Source organism: Molothrus aeneus, chromosome 5, assembly GCF_037042795.1.
Source record: "Molothrus aeneus isolate 106 chromosome 5, BPBGC_Maene_1.0, whole genome shotgun sequence".
Taxonomy (NCBI): Eukaryota; Metazoa; Chordata; class Aves; order Passeriformes; family Icteridae; genus Molothrus; species Molothrus aeneus.
Window position 1 is genome coordinate 22,116,073 of NC_089650.1, and position 13,282 is coordinate 22,129,354.

General features: G+C 45.1%; 1 protein-coding gene across 1 annotated transcript in view; it reads left to right on the forward strand.

Annotated features, from left to right (window-relative positions):
* The first annotated feature begins 12,989 nt into the window (after window positions 1-12,989).
* The window catches only part of GRIN2B (glutamate ionotropic receptor NMDA type subunit 2B), a 205,589-nt gene continuing 205,296 nt past the window's right edge, over window positions 12,990-13,282 (forward strand). Inside the window, exon 1 of the mRNA XM_066549660.1 lies at window positions 12,990-13,018. The gene's annotated coding sequence lies outside the window, so the exon portion shown is untranslated. The remainder of the gene's footprint in view (window positions 13,019-13,282) is intronic.

The window sequence follows — 13,282 nt, forward strand, 5'->3', positions numbered from 1 at the left end:
CCTAATGGTGATACACCTGGTAAAAGCAGTGTGCCCTTTAGCTATTGGGGCTGCCCTCGTACGGCCACCCAAGCCAGGCTCATGGTGCCAGCTCGTGAGCCCCTGAGCTCAGGCTTCTCCTGGGGTGACTTCTGAGATTGCCCAAGGCAGCCTGGGGAGCCTCTTTCTCAGCTGTGCTGAGTGAAAACAGCAGTTGGCTCATCCTGAAATCTCCACCCCCTCTAAACTCAGCTGATTATAGGCAGTAAGGCCAAGCCTTCAATTTCTCCTGAGTGCCATGAGTGCCTTCCAAGAGTTTACTGCCTCTCATTTGCTCACAGTATCTGCTTAAAAGTTCCGGGAGAGCGAAGCAGAGAAATGACCTTCTGCCTCTGTCTCCCTTGTACAGGAAGTTATGTGATTGTGAGACAAGGGATTTGGTGTTTGGGATCCACTAGTGCTGGTCCCAGGAGGTGCTGTGACTGGCACCTGAAGAAAAGCAGAAAGACAGAATAAAGAGCAGCAATTAGTCACTTCTGGATCTTGCTGCCGTGTGTTTCTCTCCTGCCATTATGGTTTACAGTCCCTAAGGAATTTGTTCCAAAAGTGACCAGCTGGGGTCTGCCTGCCCTGTGGCTCCAGTGGTGGATTGAACCACCATCCTCCTCAGGATGATCATGTCATTGCATCTGCTGAAGACTTGCAAGGACAATGTGTGTTTCCAAAGGCAGATAAAAACATTTTGCATTATTTGAAAGATTGGGGTGAGCCTGGAGGAAATACTCTGTGTGTTCCAACAGTCCTGGGGAGAGGAAGGAGGGCTGAAGGCAGGTAGTGGGGACTTGAATAATTTGTCTCGGTCTGTTGAGAGGGAGCTGGCCTTTAGTATGTTGCATAGAATGGTAATTTAGGTTGGAAATGGCAGGAGTGCCTGGGATTGTGCTGTTGGTTGATGGGGGAAGAGAAGAGGATGGATCTGAGTGGGTTTGAGCTATGGCTGGATGAAATAGACGGTAAGAGACAAAATGGTGTCAGGCCTGTAAGCTTTGGAGTGGGTTTGCAGCGGGTTGCTGCGATCTGCTATGGTTGGTTGCTTGGAGGATTCATGTTGCTTGGCAACCCTGTTGTCACCATTCAGATGCAATATCCAAGGAGGGGACACTTTAGTGAATACTCACTGGGAGGAGAAGGGGGAGCTGGGGGGCAAGGGTGGGTACAATAATCACGGTGGAGATAGGGAGCTGGTGAGCATCTTGATGCTGTACGGGGATCTGTGGGCAGAGCAGGTGATGAGGAGGATGGGCACCCTGTCTTGGTACTGACCAGGGTTTTGAAGAGATCCATGGAATATGACTGTGTGGGGATTGTGGAGCAGGCCTCCTCATGCCCTTGTGAAGGCATGCTGGTCTGTCCAGCCAACATGGTCTTCCTCAGAATTTTGGGCTCAAAGACCCTGTGGAGCATACTTCCATGCTTCTGCAGGAATTGGCTGAGGACAGGAAGGCAGTGGGACAGACTGCCCAGAGAGGCTGTACAGTTTTCATCCTTAGATATTTTCGAGACTCATCTGGTTCAAGACCTAAGCAACTGGTTCTGGTCTCCCAGGTGACCTTGTTTTGAGCTGGAGATTGGACTAGAGCCTCCTGAGGCCCCTCCCAGCCTGAATTATCCTGTGATCCTATGACTGCCTGGTTGGTGAAGAGGGGCTGCTGTTACTTTGTGCTGTAAGATGCCCACAGACTTCAGGCCAAGCACCTGAAGTTCTATAGCACCTCTGCCGTTCCCAACCTTTGCAGCCACTAAGAGAAACTTGGAAACAAATATGTCGCATTTGCAATGACAGTCAGATATGTCGTTAATACCAAAACCCGTTGTTCCTATTCACCCCCTCGAAGGAGATCATACTTTCATTGCAGCACACAGAGGCACCAAAGAGAACTCTGTCAAGCTTCAGAAGAAAGAGATTTTTAAGGAGACAGCCCCTTCTGATGAAACCTCTCAAAGTGGTCTTTTGAGCAGTAACTCCAGGGGACATTTATCTTCTGTACATATGCAAGATTCTTGCTATCTTATAGTTTGGGGCCTATCATTACAACCTGTGACATTGAGACCTGTGAGATTGTGTGATTAGTTATTTCAGCTCTATGCAGTAGAGCTACTGGTAGAGGAGAATAGTGCAGATCCTGGTGACAGTTTGGGAGGATGGGGCTGTTATCAGCCTAGTATTGTTGTGTTGCAGGAAGTTAGCCAGTATCAGTGATCTCATCATGCTGTTTCCATTAAGCAAAGAAACCATACAACTCAGTTTATTTTTTTGTGAGCTGGTTTATTTACAACTAAGGGCTTGTTTCCTGTATTACTGTAGAAGCAGATGATCATAACCAGTTTCCCTACTCATTTCCTTACCAGTCAGGAGATACCTAACTCTGCTCTGTGTCAGCACCATGTTCAAGTGCACCAGTGCCTCTTAGATAAGGTGTCCTTTGAGATCAGTAGGCTTTGAAGCAGTGCTATCCTGTGTGGTGGAGATCTGCTCAATACCAGCCTGCCTCCAGCATCAGGTGACCAGAATCATCCACTTGTGGCTGGTGCCCTCTACCAGGTATGGCCATTTCAGATGGGGAATCCTGCAGCCACTTGCACAGTCCTCCTCACTTCTTCCTTGATTGGAATAATGACAGTTGATGTCAGACTTCTCTGCAGCTGTTATGGTGCCCTAGTCTTTTTTTAGTATTCTCAGAAATGAAAATTTCTCAGTTTGCATTTTTGGGGGATAAAGGCTGAGGGAGACAGTGGGAATTGCCTGAAGAACAGGGAACTCAGGTTGAACTCAGCTGTCAACTTTCTTACCTGGATGCCTGCACCCAGCCCCAATCATCTTATCCTATTGCATGCTTCTTGTCAGGGATCCTATGATGTGGCATCCTTTTCTTCTGGTGGGGACCTAGTCTGGTACCAAGGCCTTTTCCAGAATCCTGTCTATTCTCAGCTCTGGGACCCAGCATATCTGGGCAGAGAGAAAAAGCCATTCTGCCCCCCTTGTTTTTTGAGGCACTATTTAGATTTCTTTTTCCCCAGCTACAAGTGACTGACCCTGATTCCTGCTTTTGTGCTGTAGACCATCAGTTCTGGGAGACATGGACCAACACTCCATGGGTTCATGATGTTCTCTGCATCTGCTAAGGCCAGCAGCAGCAGGTACAGGTGCTTGTATACATGTGAAGATCTTTGGAGTTGCTGTGCCATGAAGTTGCGTACATCCAAGACTGCCAGCACGCAGCCTTTAAGGCCAAGGGTGCAGAGGGACAGCTGTCAGCTTCTGTTGATGGGCAGCAGCCTCAGTTCATCACTGAGGCTGTCACAGAAGGGGGAAGCACTGTCACAGTGTTCACTTTTCATCCCATCCTGATGTGCCCCATGTCACTGCACACTTTGTAGTGTCCCAAAGGGAGTACTAACAGTTTTAGTCAAACATTCTCCAGTTGCTGAGCCCGTGCCTCTACAAATTGTCAGCCTGAGGTGACAGCTCACAAAATGAAGAAAAAGGAGTACTATGCCATTATAACATAGGGAGTAATGAATGGTTGAATGGGATGTTTGACCTTCTCTATGGGCATTAATGCAGGCAATGTTGGGTGTGTGTTGGATGCCTACATAGTCAGTAGTTCTCCTTGTCATCATTGTCAGGTGAGGCTTTTTTCTGCCTGTGGGCAGTAACTTTTCTAGCACATAGCCACCAGCCTGCATTCCAAATGATGCAGCTTATCTAATTCTTGCATCTTTTTCTGGCTGTTTCTGGCCATCATGGACATTGCACTGTGCCTTCAGGTCTTGTTCACTTGTGATAATGTGCATATTCATTCAGTCACCTGTAGCAGCATCCCAGGCTTTGCTGACATTTCTGTACCCTATTCTGGACACCACAAGACAGTGAGACCAGCAAGGAGCCATTTCATCAACACTGGATTTACTGAAGTCAAACCTACCTTTGCTCAGCCCAACCACATCACCAGTTTTGGGTGACTCCTGAGTTGGAAGGCACTCACAGGGACCATCGAGTCGAACTCCTGGCCCTGCACAGGGCACCCCAAGAGTCACACCTTGTGCCTGAGAGTATTGTCCAAATGCTTCTTGAACTCTGTCAGCCTTGGTGCTGTGACCACTTCCCTGGGGAGCCTGTTCCAGTGCCCAGTCACCCTCTGGGGGGGAGAAATCGTTTCCTAATATGACACTAAAGGACCCTTGACATAAAATTATACTTTTGCCAAATACTGGTCTCTTCATTACTCTCTCCCAGCATCTCTCTTCTCTCTACATCCCCTGAGCTCCACAAGAAACAATATGAGACACAGACCCTCTCTAATGTTTTTGAGGATGAAAATATCTGGGAAAAGTGGCATTAGTGATACCCCTCTTCCTTGTGCTTTTATTTCGTTAGGTTGTGGACTGTCCCTTTGTCTGTGACACTGAGACAGTGTTCTCTGCAGAGGCTGGGCTATAACAAAAAACCTGTTAGGCAAAAGATGGGGGCCAAAGAAAGTTGAGTCATGCAGGAAATACCAGTCAGTTTATGACAAAAAAATGTACAATTCCTTCAGTTTGAAAACACATGGCTGTCCTTGGCCTAGGATAAGAACATGACCAACAAGGGCACAACAGCCTGCCGGTTCCCTTGTTGTCAGCATGAGAAAGCCTGGTAGCACATCAAGCCCAGGGTTCTGACTCTTGACTGACATATGGGCTGGAGCAGAGATGTCCAGCTGCGTTTTTGCCAGGGGAACAACCCATAGCTCCACAGGAGTTTAATGTACTTGCGCTTAAAGGGCACAACAAATGACAAATGGCCTTGTTGTAAACCCACAGAATGCAGTCACAGATTTCCCTCTACTCAGGCAAACCTATCTACAAGGGCCAGAGGAAGCCAAGATTTTCCCTGTGAGCTGCTTTAAGCTGTCCTTCCAATAAATGTTGCCTTGCTGTAATGCTCAGCCTCTGTCCTTGGGCTGGGAAAGTTGCCAGGGTGTGGCCAAAGCTCTAGGTGGACATTTTCTCAAGATGATGAGGGAAGAGGGACAGAACATTGTGTGCTTTTCTGAATGTGGTGCTTAATAAGGAGTGAGGAAAAGGCCTAGCTCATTCACAGCAAGGGTCCATATTTTACATTTTCCCACTGCCAGGGCATAGAAACATAATCAACACTTGCATCCTGGAAGTAACATGGCACGTAGAGGACATACTTACAGACTTTCCGGAGGATGGAATCTGGTCAGCTGAAGATAACCTTGGCTCTGAGCTCATAATCACTGTGAAGGGGAAAGAGAACTTATATTTGAGTAAGGCCTGGTCTTGGGATCAGGTTTACAGCTGAGGTATGGAAAAAAATAAACAAAGAGAAAACATCAGAGCATGAGACGTTTTGTGAGTAGTGCATGCCATTAAAATGCTGAGGTTTGAGTTTGGGTCAGACCTAACATGAGAGCGAAAATGGGCTGCTGGGCTTCAAAGCTGTTGAGACAAATGCCTCCATTTCAATTTGATGGTAGATTAAAAGATGTAGCTGAAGTGTACTAGAGGTCTTTTGCTTATTGCCTCTTCCTAGATGTCTAAGTAAAGGAGAAAAGAAGGTGGCAGTTTTCTTTAGAATATAGAGTAATCTGACAGAAATCTTAATGTTTCTTCCAGCCAGAGGGCTGAATTATTGAGTCAGCTGGCTCACTTGGAAACAGCTCAAGCAAAAGAAATCTATCTCCATTTGCATAAAGTAATTTGCCAAGGGTAGGTCTTATTTTATCAGGAAGGTGTGGTGGTGATGGAGCAGCAGGATAACCTCAGTTGCTGTAGGTAGATATTCTCTCCCAGGACTGTGAATATTCAGGCTTAGTACGTGCTTTTCCATCTTTTGAATTAATGAGACTACTAAATAAATGGGCAGAGAAGCAGGTGACCCTAATGCTGCTGGCTCTCAACTGACCATGGACAGATTTTCAGAACTACTTTTAAGCTCTTTAACATCTCTCTTCTGTTTGCCCCTGGGCAAAGAGCTATCCTGGGGGACCACAGCTGCATGCTAACAGAACTAATTTTTCACTTTAAAGTGTGTGTAAAGAAAATATTTGTCTTAAATTAGATGGTCAATGCAAATGCACAATAAATGCTGTAGTGAGCACCTAACTCAAACCCAGTGAGAACATTTCCAGCTCACAGGCTCTTGGCTTGCTAGTGAAATCATTCATGCTTCTGTTTCAAGGAAGGCTTTCAGGCCCATATTTCTGTGTTAGAAAAGTGATCTGCTTTTCTAATGTCATGCTGCTCCTTTTTCAGAATCCTTGACAGTATGAAAAATATTTTCCTTCTCTACCCTTTCTTCCCCTGCACCCTCTTGGTGAGTTATTTGTAATACCATCTGCTTCACCTGAAGGAGAAATGAGATAAACAGAGAGAGACTCAGTGCTGTTATCAACCCCAAACTTTCCCTGAACAAAAGCAGGGGCTGTTAGGATGTTGTGAACTAAGGGATTTTCAGAACTGTGCTGACAGGGAGCCCAGCTGGTGACACTAACCAGCCTGGTTATGCCACAGTGACATTAAAGAGAATCCCTTTGTTGGATATACCCTCTCCCTATGTTCTTGTGTGTAATAAATGGCATCAAAAGTTCTGACAGAGCTTGGCAGGTGAAGGAGGGCATAGGAAGTGGGTGGGGTTTTGCCTTTGCTTTGTGTGCATTGTTTCCCTGTGTAAAGGACTGGAAAGAATCTATGGAGAAAGGATAGGAACCATGTGTTTGGGAGGAGAATAGTAGTGATGCTTTGACAGTATTTTTATGCCATGACGTGTTTAAACAAAAAATGCATCCTTTAGGAGAAAACCAAATATTTGTGGACATGTCTGCTGTTAGATTTGGCCTCAGTGGTGACACATGTATTTTTAAGAGTGAAGGATTTATTTTTTTACCTGCAGTAATTTAATGTTCCAAGTGAGTTTATAATAACACTGATTAACTGGTACCATTTATTTTGAGTGAAATATCAGCTCTCATGTCTCTCTGTACTCTTTTTTGCTCCAGACACTTTTATCAGTCTTGGAGCTATTTAACTTATTCTTTTCATAGGAAGTGGTACATGTTTTAGCAATGTCCCAGTGAACAACCATTAAGGATTTGAAGCTGCATATGTGAAGTTGAGGTATTCTGGGTAGTGTTAAGAAATCTGTGGAATAGCAAGTAAAAAGCTAGAAATGTTGTTTTGTCTAGAGGCCATTGAGATGGAGTAGGGCTTCCTAGCCACTTCACTAGCATGTAGGCCTTCTGGGTAAGAAAAATAAATGTGCTTATTTATGATTGCACCAATACTGTAGAACTTTGACCCAACTGTAACACATGGAGCAAAGAAGTGGCATGTTACTAACTATTCTATTATCTACAGCAAAGCAAGTTAAAAGGTGAAGGCCAGGGAACTTAAGTGACTGAAAACTTCTTTCCCTGTATGTTTGTAGCGGGCAGTTTCCCTTTTAACACTGGGGGCTGGAAAGTTTCTTGGCATGTGACTAGTTGAGCTTTTGCCTTTATGTGGATATTGTGTTAAAGATGAGACCATCTAGGTAAAGCGGATCCCTGAGGGTGCTTGCAGCAGCTCTCAGTAGCATGAGCAGTAAACTAGATAATTGGTGTGTTGGTTCTCATCCAATAATAATTTATTTCCTGGGAGCAACTTCAAAGCTTAATCCTAGAATTAAATCCCCTATTCCTCCTCGGGATTTTAATTTAGTTTTGAATGCTCTGATGGATCATCTGCTAGAACATTAAAGACAGCTTTCAGACATAAGGGTGATTTTTCTGGCTGCTGTATGCCCTGTATGGAGAATAGGTGAATGCAGGTACTTTGCTGAAGAAACTCTTCTTTAGCTTTTCATCACGATAAGCTGGCAAAAGCCACACTTTATCTTTTACTGAAAGCGGTTTTTCAGTTTCCTTTAAACCGTGAAGGCAATCTGCCTAATCCATTTTGCAGCTCTTCCAGTGAAGAGAGTCATCACTTGAATCTGGAGAGAACCAGTAAGATTTTCATCAACCAGAAAGTTGATTTTAGAAAAAAACCCCAGATAATCTGTTTGTCTTGTTAGGATTGGAACAAGATGGAGATGACTGCCAGGAGGGTTGTGGTTTCCCATTCATTCAAGTGTGTCAGGAGACTGTATCTTGTTAAGACCAGTGAGATGGGACAAAATCTCCAGCCAGTGGAATGATCTTTGCACCCCAGAGGTGGAGAAGAAAGGCATCTTCCTCAGAGTGATGCAAGGCAGTGAGTGCTTCAGCCTTCCTGCTTCTGAATGGCAGGGTAAAAGGATGCCATCTATGGCTAATGTTTGTACCGTGCTTTGATGAAATACAGTACAGCATTTGATGTTAATTACTATTTATTATTAGATAGATGTGGTGCCTTTTGATGGATAGGTTCTTCAGTCTGGGTGTGCTATAGGAAGAAGAGCCATGTATCATCTTAGAGAAGTGACAGTGTCAGTTTGAAATCCTGTCTGTAGTTCTGCAGTTCAAAAATAACACATTTCCATTTGAAAGAACAAACTCCACAGTTTCTTAGTTTAATGTGCCTGTATTTCATACATAAATGACCATCCAGGACAACCAATTTCAGTGAGCCTGACATTCCATACTCAAAATAATAAAACAAGTCTATAAAGAGACAGAGAAAACTATTTCTCCTTTAATCTGCTTCACATTGTTTTTGATTCTGCATGACAAAAAACCAGTCTGCTAGTTGTTAGGATTTCTGGGGCAGACTGACCATGGCAGGGACAGTAGGGGATGCTGCAACTATTGCAGTGTAAAATGATGAGAGCTCAGCTAAGTGTCCTGGTATGACAGCTGAGAGAACATGTGTAACACTTCAAAGCAACTGCAGCAGTGTTCACAATTCCCTTCTGCTGGGCTGCTGGCAGGATGAGTGTCCGCCGAGTAGCAAACAAAGTGATCAGTCTCATTGTGCCCAGGTGTCCTTGCAAAAGACTGATGAGATCTCCCCACCAGTGGCTTCTGGCTCAATCTTGCTCTAGCATCTCTTGGTCCTGAACCATGTGCAAAAGAAAGGAAAACAGGTTTCATGCCAAAATTAAGCTAAGTCCTTCAGCCAGGTGTTTGTGCCACTCTCAAGTTTGTATGCTTGTTTCTCCACTTGCTTTCCCTTAAATTAGCTGATAAAATTTCTTCCATGCTGTTCTTTATGCATCATGACATGGCATCCTTGTTTGTGGACCTGTGTGGCCAGTGTTATGGTGATCTTCCAAAACTGACACAGGCCTGGTATCTGAACACCAGGAGAAGAGCTTAGATGTATTCAGCCACTTTATAACCTGACTGGCTGAGTAGAGCAGGGCACAGAGCACCGTGTAAAAGCAGCTGGAGTCCTGGTTACCATGCTCTGCAGCCCATGTGCAAACACCCAAAGGAGTGCTACTATGGAAAACCTTTTTATGGTGTGAGTTATCCAGAACAATTGATCCATTTCATTGATTATAAGAAATTGTTTTCCACAGACATGGCTTTTCTTCTACTAATGCAAGCGTGTCTATGTTGGAACAGAGGACCTATGAAATGGAAGTCTTTTCCCTTAGCTGCAGACCCCATTTATCTAGGGCCCTGGAAAAGGCTCTGATTTTACCAATTCAGCAGGGATCAAAGGGTCTTTGACTAAGGGTGAAAGCTACTGTAGGGCCTTTGGTCCCTATCAGTGCTGGCAGAGGCTGTTCTGTTGTGACAGAATGGCTCTGCTGGATTGCATCCTCCCCAACATCATCACTGCCACATCCAGCCCTGGTTGCTTTTGATATAAGAACTTTCATTCACATTCTTTTATCTTAGGCAGGACAAAAATAACGTAGCCCTTAATTTATAGTAAACATGGACCCGTTTAAAATAAATCCCTCAATTTGTCTTACAAATAACATTTAAGTACTTTTGAATTGAAGAGATGTTTGAAAAACCGTTTCCTATCAGAGATGCCATTTGTTTCATTTTATGCAGTTTATTCATCTTAGTTGATTGGAGAAAAAAAAAGCCTACCCAAGCTAGTGAAAGTAAACCCTGCCACAGTACTGTGCTGCTGTAGATTTTGCAACATTTTTTATTTGGAGCCAACCTCCACACACATTATTTACAATAACTATTACATCTTAATATAAAAATAATTTGGGGGTTAGATGCTTTGCAAAATCTTGAGAAGATAATTCTGAAGCAATTGGCAATTTTATGTGCCTGATTTCAAACTTATAATTGAGCCTGATTTCTTTGATCAAGGGGAATGTACCCATTTTGTCCAAAAAAAATTGTTGAACTGGACACTCAGGCCCCTAATCACTATGGAGAACTTAGTCCTTGTGATTTATTTAAGAAGGAATGATAAATATACATATGTATTATGTTTATGTAAGATGTGCATGGATATCTATCAAGTAGAAAGGCAACTAGTCTCATCCTAAAAGTAAACAACGCTTTCATGTACCATGTAACTGTGGAGTTGTGTACTTTTATAAAGAAAAACAGTTGATGAATTCCTTCATCTTAAGATCACAGGGAGTTATAACCTTAAATATCATTGACTTGCTTAAAATGATTGCAGCCCCTTGTTAGAAATTGTTCCTAGAAATACTTAACCCTCCATTTTGTGTTTCTAAGTAATATGCTGGATGAAAACCACTCCTTCTCTTTTTGTCAAGCTCCTTGTTAGCTTGTTTAGTCCAGACGAATGCAGGAGGACTTGTAGAGTCATAGTTTATCCCTTCTTGCCATACAGAAAGGAAAAAAACATCCCTTGGCCAAATCATATCTGCTATTCCTGTATCACTATTATCAGTGAAAGGAATGGCAAAGTTAAATGACTAATCTCTTCAGCTATTAGCAGCTTCTGCATGTAAGTATCCACTCTACAGTTCTTTTCTCCAACTGTTCTGAGATAATTTCAGATTACTTTAGGCTTTGGCTAATATGTCTTCCATTTTTACTGAAATTAGAATGCAAAATATCATAGTCACTTTTTAAAGCATGCCTAAAAATGTTAGGAAAATCTTTCTTACAGGAGAACAGCCCTTACCAGCACCCTCAGGAAGATCCAGGCTGTCAAAATGAAAATATTGGTGTCTGCTTTTGTCCAAGAGCTCAAGCACAGATTGGTATTGCTTGTGGTCACTGCAGCTACATGAAAAAATATCACTGTACACACACTACACATGAAAACAGAAATTCATTCAAGCTCCAGATGGCATATTGATATAGATGCAGGCAGTGCTACAGCCACATTGCTGTCCATAACCTTCCCTACAGACCAGCAAACTCTATTTGGAGCATGTGGATCGATTCTGAGGTACAAACTGAGAAAGGACCTGGGGGTTAAGAGAGAGTCCACAGCTGCTGTGGCTCTTTTAGGAGGCCTTCCTCCCTCAGAAACCTTGGCCATATGCATGTTTTGCCTTGCAAATACATACCTGCAACAAAGGTCCTGCATTGAGTGCCCATCTTCTCACTGGAACACAATTCTCTGGCATGTGGGATCCAGCTCTCCTTGCCTGTCTTTTGAGCAGCATCTTCCTCACTGCTTCTGGACATAGAGAGTGCTAGGTAGGTCCAAGCAACTGTGTGTTGTTCCTTGGAGGGTGCTTTCAGTGAGAGGGATGCAAAGGCTGGACAGTGCAGTCTGCATCAGCACTGAAGCAGAGCGTGTGATGCTCGGCCTGGGGTCTGATTTCCTGCAGGACAAGTGTAGCTGGCAGGGAAGCATGGGGAGGGCTTTCCTCAGCGCTCTTGTTTCTAGGGCGTCACCAAGGACCATCTGAGCTCTTCCAAATCTCCTACCAAGACTCAGACATTGGCAGGGTGGGTGTTTGCAACCCTGGAGTGACTACTCATCCCGAAGGACACTGCACTTGACACTTCCACCTGGAAGAGGTTTGCTTTGTTACCCACTCTGGCTTTTCCTGGTGGGAGCAAGACTTACCCTACAGCCATTCTCTGGTTCTGAGAGGGGTAGAGCACGCTCTTCTCAGGCCACCCATGGCACAAGAGGGGACAGGGATGGATCTGTGACCACAGAGTGGATTGCCCTCCAGCAGTGAGGCTGAGAGCACCATGGGCTGCAAGGGTGCAGGCGCCTATGGGCAAGGCAGGATGAGGATGAAGGAACACGAGTTCCTTTCTGTTCAGGCTGATTTCACTTTTCTTGGCTTCCAAGGGGCTCTGAGAATAGCAATTAAAGCATCGGGCTTAATTGTGGAGTATCCAATTTGGATATTAGCGTTATCTCTGCTCTCACTGCTTTCTTTTCCTCAGGATCCAATTCTGCTGCCTGCCTGCTGGCTGGGTGCCCGTTCCTTTCTTCTCATTATTACTATTTTATGGTTATTGTTAATACATTTTTTTAAAGCATTCCTGCTCTCGGTTGCTTCCAAACGTGCGGGTCGCGGTCCGAGAGGGCGCCGGACGCAGGGAGCCCCGGGCGGTCCCCGCGGGGCTGCGGCTCGGCTCGGCCGGAGGCACAGGTGCTGCCCGGGCGAGGGCTCCCCCTTCGCCCCCGCCGAGGCCGAGACCTGCTCCCTCCCTTCGGCAGTGGCCAGGGCTTGGTCTCCCCTTGCCCGTACTGTCCTTCCTCCTCGTCTTCTCCCCCCCGTTTCCCCCACTGCTCACTCGCACAGCTTCCCCACCCCGCCCCTTGATATCTCCCCCTCCCCACCATTTTCTGCTGGTATATTTAATTATTTTTAATTATTAAGCTGCTTTATTAATTCACCTTCCCATGCTTTCCCCACCTCCGAGAAGCATTCTCGGAGCTTTTATATTGCAGAGATTTTTTTTTTTTAATGTATTTTTAGAGTGATGCTCTGAGCACTTCCACCTCCCCGCCCCTCATCTCCCACCCGGGCAATACCAGCGAAGAGAATGAAGAAGTTGAGCATGTCTGAGGCGGATCAGCCTTGCAGGCAGAGAGGGGGGCAGTAGCTACTCAGAGCAAGCCCGAGTGCTTGAAGCAGGATTTGCTGGTATGTATGTGGGTCTGGATTTTATGACAGTGTGTGAGTGTGAATCTTTTACCGAGCGAGAAAGGAGGGGAAAAGAAATAAATATCTGCGGCTTCATTAAATAAATGCCTGCATAGCTGTAAGCCCTGTCCGGCTGTGCTGGAGGAGGTGGTGGTGGGGACACTCCCAGCCCTCCACCCACCCCTAGGAAAAAAACCAAAAACCAAAAACCCCGATCCAAGCCCGGAGAGCCGAGGGTTGTGTTGCCGGGGCCGAAGGAGGCGG